Source organism: Lycorma delicatula, chromosome 10 (genome assembly GCF_047948215.1).
Source record: "Lycorma delicatula isolate Av1 chromosome 10, ASM4794821v1, whole genome shotgun sequence".
NCBI lineage: Eukaryota > Metazoa > Arthropoda > Insecta > Hemiptera > Fulgoridae > Lycorma > Lycorma delicatula.
This window is the reverse complement of record NC_134464.1, coordinates 90,703-109,757: the sequence shown is the minus strand read 5'-3', so window position 1 is coordinate 109,757 and position 19,055 is coordinate 90,703. Positions and strand designations below refer to the sequence as shown.

The 19,055-nt window shown below is 29.4% G+C and overlaps 1 pseudogene; it reads right to left on the bottom strand.

Moving 5' to 3' along the window:
• Positions 1-275: 275 nt before the first annotated feature.
• LOC142331637 (dynein heavy chain, cytoplasmic-like) overlaps positions 276-19,055 on the bottom strand; it is a 101,227-nt pseudogene continuing 82,447 nt past the window's right edge.

Genomic DNA, 19,055 nt, shown 5'->3' with positions numbered 1-19,055 from the left:
GATAAAAAAATAAAAATTAAAATAAAAGCTATTGTAAAACAATAAAAAATTTCCCTGTTAGTTTCTAAACTACTTTACTATCAAGCAATGTGATCAAGATGGTAAAAAAAAGTGGAGTATTACAAAAAGCCACTTAGCAAAGCTGATTAGTTGCACTGCTAGTGATCAACAGGTTCCAATGTGACTAAATTAATGATTGCCAGTTCTAGGGTTAAGAGAAATAGTTGAAACCAAATAAAAAAAATAAAAAAAAGGTATAAATTAAGATACCTGTTCAACTGATAGTTTTAATCTATCCAATTCAGTCTGTTGATGTAGAAGATCTAATTTCAGTTGATCTATTTTATGATCATAAGCAGCTACTTCTGCTTGTTATCGTTGCCTTTTATTCTCTAAATCTCTCAACTCACTGCTTACTGAACCTGTAAAAAAAGATTCAATTTATATATTTGTAGATTTAATTTGGTAAGCATATAGTTTAATTAATAAAAAAGAAAAATTATAATTTTTTTACAGACCATTATAATAATAGATAGTCTAAAAAGTATTGAGCCTTTTGTACATGTATTTCCATGCCTTTTCCAGCATTAGCATATGCTGGAAAAAATTGAGGAAGACCAGCATGTAAGCTGTCATGACAATGATAAGGACCTAAATATCTATCACCAAACAGCATTAAACCATTCTGAGAAAGCTGGATAAAAAAAGAAGCTCGACATTTGGGTGCCGCATGATTTGACTCCGAAAAATTTATTCTATTGAATTTCTTCCTGCAAATCTCTACTGAAACTTAACAAAATCAAGGTGTTTCTGAAGCAGTTGATCACAAGTGATGAAAAGTGGATAACCTTCAACAAAAATGTGCAAAAAAGATCATGGTCTAAGTGAGGAGAAGGTTCACAGTATGTGGAAAAGCCACAATGATGCCCAGGTAGGTTATGCTGTGCATTTGGTGGAATAGGAAGGGTATCATGCATCACCAGCTGCTGCCTCCAGGCAAAACAATAGACTCAAACCTGTACTGTCAACAATTAGGGAAACTGCAACTGGTCAATAGAAAGGGTTTCGTATAGCATGCTGACAATACCAGACCACATACATCTCTAACAACCCGTCAGAGATCGAGAGAACTTGAGTGGGAGGTTTTAATGTAACCATCGTGTAGCCTGGACCTGGACCTAGCACCATCAGACTATCATTTTTTCAGTCTCTGCAGAACTCCCAGAATGGTATTACATTAGTTTCAAAAGAGGTCTGTAAAAACTGTGTCACAATTTTTTAACCGGAAACCACAGTAGTTCTACAGTGACGGGATTATGGTGTTGCCAGAAAATTGGCAAAAGTCATTGAAAAAAAATAATGCAAATGTGGTCTCATGATGTTTATTTCCCAATAACTATGGAACACACTTATTAAAACTAGAAACCACTGAAGAAACTTCACAATTTGTTAGAGTTATATCACTAAGACAGTCATTATAATTAAAATCTACTTTTGTATAATTCAAATTGTTAGAAGTGTAGACAAATCTAAATTTCTTAGCAAAAACGTTAAAAATATCTTGTCCGTTATCAGCAGATTCATTATTACAGTATAAGGTCAAGGTATAAATCTATAATTATTTTTCTAGAATTAATCCATTCAAGATCCATATCAGCTCTGCACTAATAATATAAATTCAAATATATATGATTCAACTTAACCCACCCAAGTACATATATAAGACAACTCTTACCTTATTTGTATATTTATAATTTTTCATGAAAGTACTTCCATGGAATCCGATATCATCAGTTGAGTGATATTTATAAATTTTATAAAATTACATATTAAACAATTAAAATTGCAATTACATACAAGAGTATATATAGTCATGTAATAAAATATATTAAAAACAAAGTAAAAACATGTATGTGGCCACCTATTGCAGCATTTATGAGTGTGTCTCCTTCAAAATCTGTCTGTAAGTTGATCTGTTTATATTTATATTTTTTTCAAAATATCCAGATTTTTTTTTCAATTTCTAATATTTCTAAATTATTATTAACATCTGTAATGGAATATTTACTGTTTATTGATAAACTTACAGACAGATTTTGAAGGAGACACACTCATAAAAGCTACAATAGATAGCAGCACTTTCACAGATATTACATAAGATATTTATTTAAATAATTCAGTACTGTAGTATTTGGCTGGCCACATTCATGTTTAAACATTTGTTTTTAATATATTTTATTATATAACTTCATATACTTTTGTATATAATCGCAATTTTAATCTTTTAATCGTTTAATATGTAATTCTATAAAATTTATAAATATCACATGACTGATGATGCAAGATTCTCCAAAAGTACTATTGTGAAAAATTATAAATATAGAAATAAGGTAGAAGTTGTCTTTTAACTGCACTTGGGTGGATTAAGTTGAATTATATATAAATGGATTTAGATCTATAATTATCAATATTTTTTACATACCAAAAGAAATTTTTAAATTTTTTGGTAACAGATTCTGCAACCTAATCTCAATACGTTGATTTACAAACTTACATAAATTACGTTCTTTTGTGAACAAACTAAAATAAAAACTTGAGCTTTAAATCTTATACAATCTTTGACACTGACATATCCTTTTGTTAATAATGGTGTTTATAAGTTTTCTTTGCTGAACCAGTTTGGAAACTTAGCATGTTTAATGACCATTTTCAGTACATAATTGATAATTATGTGTTTAGAGTAGTAGTTTGGATAAGACTCCTATGCTAATTAAGATCATTATTATTGAAAAATCAATATTAAATAATTAACAAATATTTTATATAAATATATTATTTTACCATATAAAAAGAATAAAAAATAAATATTACATAATTATATATTATAATTTTATATATTAAAAATAATAATAAATTATTTTTCCATATATATATATATATATATATATATATAGTATCTTTCATAAATTTAAGGACAAGTTAAAAATAAAAAATAAAAATAAGAGATAATGCTACATCATTTTTTAAATGTTTAGTATTTTGTACGACCTCCATACGATTTTAGGTATGCTGCTACTCTATCAGGCATTGGTTCAATCAATTCCAGGCATTTTTCTTTCGTCACCTGTTGCCACAGACTTGCGATTTGAAGTCATAACTCGCCTTATTTTTAGGTTTTCTTTTAGGAAGTTACAGTGCCATCCAATTTAATAAATTCTCAATTGGATTTTGTTCAGAACTACGAGCAGGCCAGTCCAAAAGTGCCACATCATTTGCATCAAACCGTGCCTTGGTAACTCGTGATTTATGACAAGGTGCATTGTCTTGCTGGAAGATGAAATTCTCAACCAACAGGTTATGGACACTAGGAAGCATGAATTCTTCCATTGTTTTTTATGTATTGTATGCTGTTCATTGTCCCATCCATTATTCTAAGGTGTCCAGCGCCCTCTGAAGGTATGCAACCACACACCAAGACGGCATCTCCACCTTGCACAGCAGGAATGATGCAGGTTGGTAGAAACTTTTCAGTTTTTGTTCGCCTGACCCTAATTTTTCTGTTTGAATACAACTGGAATCTGCTTGCATCAGAAAAGGCAACCCTTCGTCAAGCTTCTTTCAACCAGTTCTTCGTTTGCTTGCAAAACTGACATTTTAACTTGTGGACAGCGCTGGAAGGAGGCTTTGCTAATGCGAAATGTGATTCCATTCCAGATTCTTTTAAACGTCTAGAAAGAGTGGCAGTACTAACCTGAATTCCATGATTTTGTGCTACTTCTGTCGCTATATCAGGCAAACTAGCAGACTGATTAAGTTTTGATACCTTTATAATTGCTCTGTCTTGCCTCATTGACGTTTTTCGTGGTCGACCAGATCGTAAAAGATCAACAACAGTTTCTTGAACTTGCTGTACATATGTTTTTGATATTTTTAATTGTTCAGCAATGTCTCTATATGTTTTATTTGTTTTCCAGAGACCGATTACTTGCCATTTTACTTCTACACTAACACTTTTCGTACCCATTGTAAAACTTTTCACCAACAAAAACCACCAATAAAAAAAACTTTTCACCAACCTAACCTCAAAGAAACAAATGCTAATTCATCATCGTTTTGGTGGGAAACAGCTGATAATAGTACCAACTTGACATTTTTAATTACTGTTGGTATGCCTGACACTCTAGGTTGGTGTACCTGACACTTTTAAGTGATTTGTACATTTTTGAACATTACTCTCTTAAAAACAAAAATTTCATGAAAATTTTAAAATCATTTAAGCTTTTTTAATTCAATAAATAATTTTTTTAGAATTTTTCTTATTACTCTATTGAAAAACTCTAAAACATAGCTTTAAAATGATATCACACTCATTAGACTAGGTTACATATTTTACGAGAAATAGTAATTTATTTATACAAAAATGGGCTAATTTTAGCTCATTTAAAATATTTAAATGACTCCATAAAATTTGAAGCATCAAACTTAGAAGATTGCGGTTTTCGCCAAAAGATGTATTTTTTAAAGCTGTTACTCACAGACATATAAGATTTGTATGTAGTTCATAAGTTTAGACAAACTGACATAAACAGTTTTTCTAAGGTGTCCTTAAACTTATGAAAGATACTGTATATATAATATTTCAGTCGCCATCCATTGAAATACATTTTTCATACCGCTGTGCTAGCTTTATAATTCCATCTTTGAAAAAAGTTTCCCACTGCTGATTTAAACCAACAAATTACTTCAACAACTAATTTAGTTCATCATTTTCAACCTCTGTGATGCTATTTTAAATGGAAAAAGCAATAACAGCTAGGTTGGGACTGTGTATTAAATGTTCGCGGATTTTCCAGTAAAGTCATTTTAATTCTTCAACTATTTTTATTGCAGTATGGTCAAGTAGTGATGATGAGTTTCACTACTGCATCAACTGGTGCTTATATTAATGTACGATATCCATGTCTCTTTTCTACTTACAATGTAGTTAAGCAGTTCATCTCCTTCATTTTGGTAGTGCAGTATAAATATTTTTCCTCATGTTTTTTTGCACCTGGCTGATATACAACTTTTTCCATTGAAATTTGTAAATTACTTAACACAAAAAGTTGGAATTCATTTTATAGATGTGTATTAAAAAGTTTTTTTTTAAATATTTTACAAAGGTAATTTAGTTATTATTTAATGTTTTATCAAGAATACATTTTAACAAGGTAATTGTAAATAAAACAATTCCTGATCAATAAATGAAGATAGATGATCTAGAACAGGACATGTCCCCAATATAGTGTTGAAATTTTGTACACCCTAAATTTGATTAAAGACCAAGATCAAATCAACCAGCAAATATAACTAAAACAGGTTCACCGTAGAGGAATATTTTACACATATGAAGTTTTGTAATATACTAAATGATAAATTAAAAATATAGAATAAACAATATTAACAATATTAAAACAATAGAATAACAATAGAATTAACAATATTAAAACTGACCATAAACTATATACCACCATAATAGGTGCCACCAAAATTATGCAGAAACTGCTTCTACAGTATGCTAAAAGTTACAGCTATTAAATGCCAAATGAAAAAAAAACCATAACATTTGACTGAAGTCTTGAAAACAAATGTAAAGCTAAAACTGAAATTACTTTCTTGCCAACTCCAATATATAGCCTAAAAATACCAGCTTTTGTATTAGATTGCCTAAATTTTGGAAACCATGAGGCTCAGTGCACTGCTAACACCTCCTTACATACATATTCCCATACAAATACTTCATTTTACCTTAACAAAATAAAGATACATGGACAGACAGACTTATCTGTTCTACCAACGCAATGCATATGTCAATAATTCTTTCTCTTCATTTGTTTATATATTCTGTATTTCTCTAATAATAATTATTATTATAAATAACTTGTATTTCACAATCTAAAAACTATAATTATTATAAAATATATGTCACAAAGAGTACACCATTATAAAAAGTAATCTCTTAATTAATAATCTGTTTAGATAATAAACAAGGAAAACTTAGATTCTGCTACTTTAAAAAAAACCTTAAATCTTATACAACCGCCTTTGAAAGAGTAAAGTAATATGTACAACAGTACTTCAAAATTTGAAATATTATGTTTTGTAAAGATAAACAGATATTAAAGTAAATATTACTTGAATTATGCAGTAATGTTCTTTTAATGAAAAAGTTCCCAAAGTAAGGTTGAAACAATGAAAACAAGTGTAAATGTTGTAGAGTGAGATTGTTTACCGTCAAAATGAAAGATAATCATACTAAAAAAAATTTAAGATAAAGGCTGTACCTTAAATTTGGATAGTCTCATGGTATAACAAATTTTCTAACATAAAAAAATTCATACAAACTAAAGTGGAATGGGGAAATACACTAAACCAGTAAAATTAATAATTATTAAAAAAAATATCAATACTTACATTTGAAAGATAATAATGAGTAAATATTGGCACTACAACTAGCGTCAATGTAACTAGAATGATGATACGAGATAATTTAATATTTGCCAACCAATGGCAACTCAGTTCTTTTATGTATGTCATATTTATAAAATTTTCCTGTAATTAATTTTAATCGAACATTCAACCCATTACTATAATTTAATCATATTAACATTATATGCGAAGATTTAAGTGGTGACATACTTAATACACAAACCATCAATGATCATTACATCCAAATGATATGCACAAATAGATCTGAAAGAAAGGAAAATGTAATTGTAATTTATAGTTTAAAATTTATAATTAACATAAAAAAATTAGGTAGAAACAACATATAGTCCCACCTCTTTAATGTGAATCACCCAATAATAGAAAATAATTTTTTTTTTAGGAAAAACTAAAATAAAAAAATTACTATGCTTAGTTATTATAAAAGATAAAACACTGCAATCAATAAAATCATGGAAAAATGTACGGGCAGAAATGGATTTCATAAATATGAAAGTTAAACTATTATAATGAAAAATGAAAACAGAATTGATAATACAGGTTATAGATGAAATTAAATAAAATGAAAAAGGAATAGATTCAAAAGAAATGAAACTAGAATATGAAGGGTAAAAAAATCGAATAATACTTTTCTACTAAGTTGTTATCAGTAGTAAAGCAGATGTAATTGTATTCTGATACTGTCTCCTTACAAGAAAGACAAATAATAGAAATTTGTATAATGACTACAGAGGATTCAGCAACTTGATTTGTCTACTTCATAAAACCATTTTCCATTAATCATGAAATTCTCCTGCATAAAAATGTCATCATTACTTAACAACTATGGTTGATCCTTTCTTTTTCTATAAAAGAAAGGAAATAAATTAATGTATAACAAAATCACAGGTAATATTTAAAGAACTTTACATGCAATTCAAATCAATCAGAAATTATACCATTCATTATACACTTCCACCATTACAATATAATTTTTCAGGTTTTTATTTCTCTTCTTGATGGAATACATTAGCAAAAAGAATACAATGATTGTAGTAAGTGTAGAATGAAGTATAACCTAACTTAAGTAAAAACCTGATTCAAAAACAGTAAGGTAAATTAATATTAACGAATGCAGGTACTCAATCACAAAATATATATATTTGGCGATATTATGCATATATTTATATATATTTATTATTATGCCGAATTTATACATATATTTGGCGATCTCCGTGGAGTGGTAGCGTCCTCTACCTTTCATCCGGTAGTTCTGGGATTGAATCCTGGTCAAGCATAGAATTTTTAATACGCTACAAAATCCCGTTTCCTGCTTACAAGCTTCTTTGTAAGTTTCTGTTGTAAATCAATTCATAAAAAGGTAAATAAGATAACTTTAAGGCAATTCCAAATACTCTCGCTCATTACAATACATAACCGAAAAAAACATGATTAAAACAAAACTGCAAACCCATGAAAATAATCACTAATACAATAAAATAAAACACTAAATATGGCAATTCATAAAAATGAAAAGAAACAGCTAAATAATAAATTTTATAATCATAAACTCTTTTATAACCTCAATTTCATACATAACCTAAACAATTTTTAACAATAAAGAATATTAACGTGTTTGATATATTGATAAATTATTCACAATGAAATACATACTACGAACACATTGTAATAATATTTTTCACATTTTACAATAAAATTAAATACACTATAACGTGTAAAAAAACAGTATTTAATAAAACTACACTACTCGGAGTTGAAATTAACTTGATGTCAATATGAAAACTTCCAACGCATTTTGACCAACCTAAAATCTTCAAGATAAAAGTATAAAAATTAATATATTTTAAATTACCAAAATTAATTTTTTTAAAAAGGTAAAAATCATAATTTTAAAAAAGATTAAGGACTTAGAATAGTGCTGACGATAAGTATGGCACTTTTTTGTGACGAATACTTCTTTGATATAGATTTTCCTTAAAAGTATTAAACTTGGTGGAAATTATGCGTTTAATTTACTGAAGTGCATATACCTTGTAACAAACTAACTAGAATTTGAAAATAAAACATTTTATTGTAATAATTAATTGTAATAAGAACTTTCTAGTTTCTTCGCATTACCTTTCTAGTTTCTTATCATTACTGTGCACATGGCGCCAACTATTGAACAGTGTTATAAACTGTTAACACAAGATAATATTTTTCTCTTTTAATTTTGGTGGATATAGTGTGAATTTTAGCACTGAAAATCATTCATTTATATATGTACTAGCTCCCCGTCACAGCTTCGTCCGCGCTATATGGTTAAATACGTTTCCCATAGCGGTCAATATTTTTATTATGTTCATTAGTCAAATAACCAGAGGCAGGTGCAGCCAGTCACACAGACATACAGTAACAGTGGCAATGGCTGTGGTCGTTGAGCCACAGCGCCGTATACCTTACCACTCATTAAAAAATCAGAATAAAAAAAAACCGAATATGGTTTTTAAATATTCATCTGAAGAGTATTTACAAGCCAAAATCTACTGAATACCTCGTTTACGATGATCGGAATTGGGAAAATTTACTATTAGTGTTCAAAAATTTTTTTTCTTCATCCCCTTTCAAGGTCGAATTTAAAAATCTAGAAGTTGGTGTACTGACATAAAGATTACACACCAAAAATCAGGTTGATTTCTTCAGTAGTTACAAATAATTAAAAAAATAACAGGGTTTCAAAAAACTTCAAAACTCAATAACCCATGAAACTAAAAAAATGTATAAATTGGTTTTTAGATGTTCATAATCAATCAGTTCAAACCCAGCTCACATAGTGATTAACTCTCACAGCTCACAAATCATTAAAGTTTATGGTTCAAAGGCAAATCTCCACTACTACATTATATATAGATATTTTAGAGATTTTTCGAGATGAAATATATCAAAAAAACTTCTCAGTTATGCTAGAAACAGGGGTAAAAATTTAGTTGTGAAGGATGGGGTAGTTTTTTGTTTACCCCAAACAAGCATAAACCCTCTTAATATTTATATAATAGTAAAAATATAGATTTAGTTCTATTATTATGTAAATTTAGTAAAATTAGGAAATGGTGTTAGGGAGGAAGAAGAGGAAGTTGAAGGGGATGAAAGGGGAGAAACAATACTGAAATCTGAATTTAGGAGAGCATTAAAAGATTTGAATGGCAAAAAGGCTCCTGGAATAGATGGAATACCTGTATAATTATTGAGTAGAGTAGGTGAGGAAGCAATTGACAGATTATACAAACTGGCGTGTAATATTTATGAAAAAGGGAAAGAACAATTAGCTTAACTAGCCATGCATCCAAAATTTTAACTAGAATTCTGTACAGAAGAATTGAGAGAGTGGAAGAAGTGCTAGGAGAAGACCGATTTGGTTTCAGGAAATGTATAGGGACAAGGGAAGCAATTTAAGGGCTCAAATTAATAGTAGAAGGATGATTAAAGAAAAACAAACCAACATACTTGGCATTTATAGACCTAGAAAAGGCATTCCATAACATAGACTGGAATAAAATGTTCAGCATTTTAAGAAAATTATGGTTCAAATACAGAGATAGAAGAACAATTGCTAACATTTACAGGAACCACACAGCAACAGTAATAATTGAAAAACATAAGAAAGAAGCTGTAATAAGACAGGGAGTCTGACAAGGATGTTCCCTATCCCCGTTACTTTTTAATCTTTACATAGAAATAGCAGTTAATGATGTTAAAGAACAATTTACATCCGGAGTAACAGTACAAGGTGAAAAGATAAAGATGCGACGATTTGCTGATGATATAGTAATTCTAGCCAAGTGTAAAAAAGATTTAGAAGGAACAATGAACAACATGGATGAAGTCCTACACAAAAACTACCGCATGAAAATAAACAATAACAAAACGAAAGCAATGAAATGTAGTAGAAATAACAAAGATGGACAACTGAATGTGAAAATAGGAGGGAAAAGATTATGGGGGTAGAAGAATTTTGTTATTTGGGAACTAGAATTACTAAAGATAGATGAAGCAGGAGTGATATAAAATGCCAAACAGCACAGGCGAAATGAGCCTTCAGTTAGAAATATAATTTGTTTACATCGAAAATTAATGTAAACATCAGAAAATGATTTTTGAAAGTATATGTTTGCAGTGTAGCTTTAGATGGAAGTGAAACTTGGACGATCGGAGTATCTGAGAAGAAAAGGTTAGAAGCTTTTGAAATGTGGTGCTATAGGAGAATGTTAAAAATTACATGGATAGATAAAGTGACAAATGAAGAGGTGTTGCAGCAAATAGATGAAGAAAGAAGCATTTGGAAAAATATACTTAAAAGAAGAGACAGACTTACAGGCCACATATTAAGCCATCCAGGAATAGTCGTTTTAATATTGGAGGGACAGGTAGAACGGAAAAATTGTGCAGGCAGGCAACATTTGGAATGTGTAGAACAAATTGTTAGGGATGTAGGATGTAGGGGGTATACCGAAATGAAACAACTAACACTAGATAGGGAATCTTGGAGAACTGCTTCAAACCAGTCAAATGACTGAAGGCAAAAAAAATTGTGTAAAATATTCATTTAAATTTATATTTATTATTCATTCGATTGTTTTGAATAATTCAGTTTTTTAATTATTAACAGTTAATTAACTGTTCACAGTTCATCAATTCAATTTATTAAAGATTTTGCTTCAACTGCCAAACCTCCACTACTACATATAAACATATACAACACATATTTTTTTTTTTTTGAGATGAAACAAATCCAAAAACCTTCTCAGTTATGCCAAGAAATATGGATAAAAATTTAGTAGCAATAGATTGAGAATTTTTTTCATTTATCCCAAACAAAAAACTCTCTTCCTCTTTATATAATAGTACAGTTTAATTAATAAATACAAAAAATTACTCAGAAAAAAGTAATGTTAGAAAAAATGAAAAAAAAAAATTCATTATTTTACGATATTACCGATCTCCATGGTGGAATGGTAGTGTCTCTGTTTTTCATCTGGAGGATCTGAGTTCAAGTTCCGGTCGTACAGCATTTTTTCATACCCTATAAAAAAAATTATTCATTTTATTATATTCATCAGCAGTTGTTTGAAGGGTGTAAACCAGAATAAAGAAGAGTAATTGTTAACAGACTTTCTCTTTTTCAAATCCATTATAGACATTCTGCACATTTATTCACTGTTATGAAGAAACAGATTTTAGATATGTAATTGAATTTAAAAAAAATATGTTAAAATATTTGCCTAACTGATGTTATAATGCTGTTTTTACTGGTTCGTTTTTTCAATGATGGAGAATCTTAAAACCCATACTTTTAACAAGAACAAACGATTTCAGACCTAATTCTTTGGGTCAGTAACACTACACCCCCACCATAACCTAAAAAAACCACATTTTTAATCATAACTTCAATACCAGTGAACCAATTTGTATTTTATTTGTACTAAATTACTTGTCATTCAAAGACCCTTCCAGTGAGTTGTTACAAGCTACATCGTCTCATTTAAAATAAAATAAGTTTTCAACCCTTGAAAATTTACAAAACATTTAAGGGCGAAATGTTGTGCTGGTAATTTAAAAAGTAATTTTCACAGTTTTAATACACGAATTAAGATTATTTCAAACGGTTTAAGAAGTAATATCATGAAATTTTACAGTTATTTTTGTTGAATTTAAAAAAAAGTAATACCTCAAATGTTATTTTGCACGTACCCCGAGTGAATAAGTGGATTTTAAATTTCTTTTCACTAAAATTCATTATTTTTTCGGGTTGTCAATTAATGTAATTAATTGTTACCATTGCCATTTATGATTTCGGAGTAGGTGTATCCGAGAGGGTGGGTTCCTCCTCTTTGAAAATAATTTTAAAAAGATTCCCCCAAGAATGGAATACGTACCTGCAAACAAAAAAAACGATGGGACTGATAGCTGGTGGTAACTATTGAAATGATCATATTATATATATATATTCCTATACCTTTTTTCTTTTCCTGTTTAGCCTCCAGGAATTACCGTTCAGATATTACTTCAGAGGATGATATGTATGAGTGTAAATGAAGTGTAGTCTTGTACAGTCTCAGTTTGACCATTTCTGAGATGTGTGGTTAATTGAAACCCAACCACCAAAGAACATGGGTATCCACGATCTAGTATTCAAATACCTATAAAAGCCTTCCTATACCTATAAGAAGGCAGCTCTTTTACTCCGCGTATTTATGGAACGTTCCTTGTTCGTTCCCTTTTCTAGTTTAGACGGTAAAAAATATATGAAACTGGTTTAGTTGTTTTTTCAGTGGTGGTCAGAAGATGGCGGGAAGCAAGGGCTCTCAGATAACCTCATCTGTCCAAAAACACACTGGAAAGGCTAAAGAGAAGCTAATTAGTACAAACTAATTATATATTTGTTTCCACCGAAATTTAAATCAATGGTGTTTTAAAGCGGACATTTTATTATTTTTTTTTTTGTCTTCAGTCATTTGACTCGTTTGATACAGCTCTCCAAGTTTCCCTATCTAGTGCTAGTCGTTTCATTTCAGTATACCCTCTACATCCTACATCCCTAACAATTTGTTTTACATATTGCAAACGTGGCCTGCCTACACAATTTTTCCCTTCTACCTGTCCTTCCAATATTAAAGCGACTATTCCAGGATGCCTTAGTATGTGGCCTATAAGTCTGTCTCTTCTTTTAACTATATTTTTCCAAATGCTTCTTTCTTCATCTATTTGCTGCAATACCTCCTCATTTGTCACTTTATCCACCCATCTGAGTTTTAACATTCTCGAACAGCACCACATTTCAAAAGCTTCTAATCTTATCTTCTCAGATACTCCGATTGTCCAAGTTTCACTTCCATATAAAGCGACACTCCAAACATACACTTTCAAAAATCTTTTCCTGACATTTAAATTAATTTTTGATGTAAACAAATTATATTTCTTACTTAAGGCTTGTTTAGCTTGTGCTATTCGGCATTTTATATCGCTCCTGCTTCGTCCATGTTTAGTAATTCTATTTCCCAAATAACAAAATTCTTCTACCTCCATAATCTTTTCTCCTCCTATTTTCACATTCACTGGTCCATCTTTGTTATTTCTACTACATTTCATTACTTTTGTTTTCTTCTTGTTTATTTTCATGCGATAGTTCTTGCGTAGGACTTCATCTATGGCGTTCATTGTTTCTTCTAAATCCTTTTTACTCTCGGCTAGAATTACTATATCATCAGCAAATCGTAGCATCTTTATTTTTTCACCTTGTACTGTTACTCCGAATCTAAATTGTTCTTTAACATCATTAACTGCTAGTTCCATGTAAAGATTAAAAAGTAACGGAGATAGGGAACATCCTTGTCGGACTCCCTTTCTTATTAGGGCTTCTTTCTTATGTTCTTCAATTGTTATTGTTGCTGTTTGGTTCCTGTACATGTTAGCAATTGTTCTTCTATCTCTGTATTTGAACCCTAATTTTTTTAAAATGCTGCACATTTTATTCCAGCCTACGTTATCGAATGCCTTTTCTAGGTCTATAAACGCCAAGTATGTTGGTTTGTTTTTCTTTAATCTTCCTTCTACTATTAATCTGAGGCCTAAAATTGCTTCCCTTGTCGCTATACTTTTCCTGAAACCAAATTGGTCTTCTCCTAACACTTCCTCCACTCTCCTCTCAATTCTTCCGTATAGAATTCTAGTTAAGATTTTTGATGCATGACTAGTTAAACTAATTGTTCTGTATTCTTCACATTTATCTGCCCCTGCTTTCTTTGGTATCATTACTATAGCACTTTTTTTGAAATCTGACGGAAATTCCCCTTTTTCCTAAATATTACACACCAGTTTGTATAATCTATCAATCGCTTCCTCACCTGCACTGAGCAGTAATTCTACAGGTATTCCGTCTATTCCAGGAGCCTTTCTGCCATTTAAATCTTTTAATGTTCTCTTAAATTCAGATCTCAGTATTGTTTCTCCCATTTCATCCTGCTTAACTTTCTCTTCTTCCTCTATAACACCATTTTCTAATTCATTTCCTCCGTATAACTCTTCAATATATTCCACCCATCTATCGACTTTACCTTTCGTATTATATATTGATATACCATCTTTGTTTAACACATAAGATTTTAATTTATGTACCCCAAAATTTTCCTTAAGTTTCCTGTATGCTCCGTCTATTTTACCAATGTTCATTTCTCTTTCCACTTCTGAACACTTTTCTTTAATCCACTCTTCTTTCGCCAGTTTGCACTTCCTGTTTATAGCATTTCTTAATTGCCGATAGTTCCTTTTACTTTCTTCATCACTAGCATTCTTATATTTTCTACGTTCATCCATCAGCTGCAATATATCGTCTGAAACCCAAGGTTTTCTACCGGTTCTCTTTATTCCGCCTAAGTTTGCTTCTGCTGATTTAAGAATTTCCTTTTTATCATTCTCCCATTCTTCTTCTACATTTTCTACCTTATCTTTTTTACTCAGACCTCTTGCGATGTCCTCCTCAAAAATCTTCTTTACCTCCTCTTCCTCAAGCTTCTCTAAATTCCACCAATTCATCTGACACCTTTTCTTCAGGTTTTTAAACCCCAATCTACATTTCATTATCACCAAATTACGGTCGCTATCAATGTCTGCTCCAGGGTAAGTTTTGCAGTCAACGAGTTGATTTCTAAATCTTTGCTTAACCATGATATAATCCATCTGATACCTTGCAGTATCGCCTGGCTTTTTCCAAGTGTATATTCTTCTATTATGATTTTTAAATTGGGTGTTGGCAATTTCTAAATTATACTTCGTGCAAAACTCTGTAAGTCGGTCCCCTCTTTCATTCCTTTTGCCCAGCCCGTATTCACCCACTATATTTCCTTCCTTGCCTTTTCCAATGCTTGCATTCCAATCTCTTCGTATACACATTCTACCTCATCATCATGGGCGCTTGTAGGCATGTAGACGTTAACAATCGTTGTCGGTTTAGGTTTTGATTTTATCCTTATTACAATGACTCTATCGCTATGTGTCTTGAAATACTCCACTCCCCTCCCTATCTTCTTGTTCATCACGAAACCTACTCCTGCCTGCCCATTATTTGACGCTGAGTTAATTACTCTAAAATCACCCGACCAAAAGTCGCCTTCCTCTTCCCACCGAACCTCACTAATTCCTACTATATCCACGTTTACTCTTTATTAAGTTATTATCTTATAATTCTAAAAATATTATCCGTATTGACATTTTATTATTTATTCGGTTAAACCGTGTACCATATTGTTGAATGTGATAAAAGTGTAGAAATAATTGGGTGAAAAATATTAGTATTATTGATACTAATATTTTTCACCCATTATAATAAAGAATCCTAGGTTCAATTATCAAATATATTTTGAAAAATTTATTATGACCTAATTTTTTGATATGATTTAAAATAGATAAAAATAAAATTAATATTTAATAGAAATGTTAATATAGAATAGTATTAAAATAATTAAATGAATTGTATATGATCCAAACAAATCTGGATTAATATTTCAATATTAGATTAAGCAGTTTAAAAAAAATATTCTTAATTCCAGTTCTAAGAAGTCCGAATTAACAGGGTTCTAACGTTTAAGTATTAGTGAATATTTATATTATAAATTTATTTTCCTTTTTAAATACAAATATTCTAAAATGAAAAAAAAATTGTAAATAGTTATAAAAAATACGAATAATTTACTTAAATAAAATAATAAAACTGAAAAAAAAATTCAAATCGCAAATTCATAAATATTTTGAATTTATTATTATTTATTAATACTAATTTTTTTAATATTGCATAGTATTTATTAATATAAAAATGTTTTACTCAATTCAGTTCAGTCTAGAAATTAAATTTATAAATTTATTGTTTTTCATAATATGAAAAAAAATAAACAGTGAAATTCACCAAACATTAACATTACTCTGCCGAATTATATAAAGGTAGTTACTATACTTTGTATATGGAAGATTCTAGGTTCTAATCCTGGTCAAGCTTGACTTTTTTTTTAATAAATCAAAAAAATTACAGCTTACTATAAAAAAGTTGATAATTGGGCCTACGCCTATAGTTCAGTGAATTAATATATAAATAAATTACAAAAAAAAAAAAAAAAAAAAAAAAAATTAATAAATAAAATAAACAGGCAAAATTCAGTAGAGAAATAAATGCATGTTAAACAGATTCACAAAGATATTTTGTAAATATTTCTAATTATTTAGGTTTTATGACTTAAATTTAGACTCTTTTGTCTCCTTAGTTCAGAAAAATCTACTGATTATAATTTTTTACTAATTATTAAAACTTAATTACAATTATATTATCTAACAAAAGCCATAAGATGTTTTATAACATCAGTCTGAAGTCATACAGCTTGAGGATATGAAAATAAATTTTATGGGCAGATTTTATATGCTGTGTCATTATCTCGTTAAGTACCTTTCCTATTTATTACTACTTATCCTATACATAAAGTTAACCAGCAGTTTAAAATATCTGTTTAGCAAGGAAAATATCACGATCGTTAAAAAGGGAAAATGACAAGAGGAGAAAATCGGTTCAAAAGAAGAATTTTTAAATCAAGGAGTAATGTGTATTATTATATCAATACTTTAAATATACTATCATAAGATCTCTGTGGTAGAATGGTAGCATCTCAGCATTTCATCCAGAGGTCTTGGGTTTGAATCCCAATCAGACATGGCATTTTTCATATGCCACAAAATTCCATTTTTTATTCCATCTATATCTTTGTAAATTTCTGTTTAATTTCATCAATCAAAAAGTAGATAAGAGAAAAAAGTGAATTCCTATTCTATAAAATAAAAAAATTATATATATACCCGTATATTATATATATGTGATTTGCTGTGCAAACAAAACATACATTTATTGATGTAAGGTCATAGTCATTTATGATGTAAGGCAATGTAAGGTCATAGTCATTTTGACTCCTGTCAACATATCAGGGTTGCCAACTTATTTTGGTTTAAAAATTGTCAGATTCTTGTGACTCATCCTAGAGTGCCTCTCAGCTACAAATCTGGTGGATTTTAATTTATAAAAAATTATGGTATGGTGATCCAAAAATGAAAAAAGCTATATGTGTATTTACTTCATGAACCAAGGATGATAAAAACCGCTGACCAGTTCAAATTCAACAATGATTTCTGAAGACTTGACAGAATATCATAAAAGCTGGTAAAGTATTACATGACTTTCCCTGATGTACCTGCCATTTTTAACTAGATACTTTATAAAATAAAGTATAACTTCTAAATAGTCTGGTTTGTTTATCGATGAAAAAAAATATCAGTTAGTTACAAATTATTGTACAAGAAAAACCCAAAATGGTGGCCTAGAGATCTTGAAATGTAAATGACTTGAAATCTTGATTTGATAGTTTTAAATGCATATCAATTAACTGGTAATAATTTAAAATTACACACAAACTTAATCATATTACTGTCAAAATTTATCTTTTCACAATCTTGTAATAAGATTTCTCTTTGAAAGAACACATACATGCAGTTACGATCACAGGTAATTTTAAATAAATATAAAACAAGTGTAAACACTCAATATAAATGATAAATTGTAAAAAACAGAAAAAATGTAATTTCTTTTTTATTTGACAACAACATACATATCACAACAAACACATTAAATATAATGCCAACTGATTTCATAAATCTGTTATATCAACATTCTTAAATATTACAATAATAATAATCTAAACAAATAGGTGTCCTGTATTAAAAAAAAAAAAAATTCAACACATAAAATTACCTTTTGTTTTTATTCACCAACTATTTCTACAATTCTACTATTTATTAGTATATAAAATAGATTTCATTATGTATATTTTTAATCATAGTTAAATGAGTTATATAAAAATATTAATCATTATATTCATTAAGAAAAATAAAGTTTTGGAAGAGTGACTTTGTATTTATTTTTTTCAACAACCATCACAGAAATATTTCTTACAAATTTATTTGAAATACATAAAAATATGTCTCGTACATATAATGTATAAAATATTACCTATAATATAAACATTTTTAATTATCAAATTTCAATTTTGGGATAAAATTTAAACCTACCGGTAAAAAATTTAGAAATATACTTTTATATAATTTTTCAATAGTTCAAAAATTACTCAGGTGAACCGTTATTAAAACCTGAACAACAGTCAATGATTATCATTGTCCATTGCATAATACTGTAGGATGTGGCTCAAAGTTTGTTTATAAATCATTATAACTGGATAATAAAACCTAAAAATCAATAAAAATACAAAATAAAAAGGAAGAGTGTAATCAGGAAGCCCAAATTGGTTTGTATATTCTATTTTCAGGAATCGATTAACTCATGTACATCTACGTACCTGTAGTAAAACCGTTTTTAATAAAGTTATAAAATTTTGTCTAAATTAGTCTGAAATTACTATATTCTCTGACCAATTTAGATAAAAACATTATCTTTATTTTATGATTAAATCAAAAACGAAGTCAAAAAATTATCTTTGACTTATTTTTTT